At 43.6% G+C, this 747-nt stretch overlaps 1 protein-coding gene across 3 annotated transcripts in view; it reads right to left on the bottom strand.

Annotated features, from left to right (window-relative positions):
- Positions 1 to 747, bottom strand: part of LOC116093869 (guanylate-binding protein 4-like) — a 25,106-nt gene that overhangs the window by 6,850 nt on the left and 17,509 nt on the right. The window lies entirely within an intron of this gene.

Raw genomic sequence — 747 nt, 5'->3', positions numbered from 1 at the left:
CTGGGAGTAACTGGGACCAGAGGGACCAGGCATACAGAAACTCCACCAGCTGGGTGACTCGGGTTCCTTCTGGTCTGTCTGGGTTAGTGTTCTGAACAGACCTTGGGCAAAAGCTCTGCAGCCAGTCCCAGAACACACAGAGAAAGCCACACTTCCAGGTCATCTAACAAGCCCAGGATCCCAGGATCCCAGAATCACAGGATCATAGAGACAGCTTGACTCTGAGGAGTTCTGACACAACCAGGATCACAGGAAGGACAGGCTCCAGTCAGATTTAACAAGGGCAGGTAGCACTACAGTTAATCAGATGGCAAGCATAAGAAAATAAACAACACAAACCAATGTCACTTGCCATCATCAGAACCCAATTCTAAGACCATAGCAAGTCCTGGACACACCATCACACCAGAAAAGAAAGATTCAGATCTAAAATCACTTATCAGGATGATGATACAGGACATTAAGAAAGACTAAATAGCACCCTCAAAGAAATACAGGAGAACACAGGTAAACAGCTAGAAGCTCTTAAAGAGGAAACACAAAAATCCCTTAAAGAACTACAGGAAAGCACAATCAAACAGGTCAAGGAAATGAGCAAAACCATCCAGAATCTAAAAATGTAAATAGAAACACTAAAGGAATCAGAAAAAGAGACAACCCGGAGATACAAAACCTAGGTAAGAAATCAGGAGCCATAGATACAAGCATCACCAACAGAATGCAAGAGATAGAAGAGAGAATCTCAGG

The sequence above is a fragment of the Mastomys coucha genome, unplaced genomic scaffold, assembly GCF_008632895.1.
Source record: "Mastomys coucha isolate ucsf_1 unplaced genomic scaffold, UCSF_Mcou_1 pScaffold16, whole genome shotgun sequence".
In the NCBI taxonomy this organism is placed as follows: Eukaryota; Metazoa; Chordata; class Mammalia; order Rodentia; family Muridae; genus Mastomys; species Mastomys coucha.
This window is presented reverse-complemented; position numbering and strand designations above follow the sequence as displayed.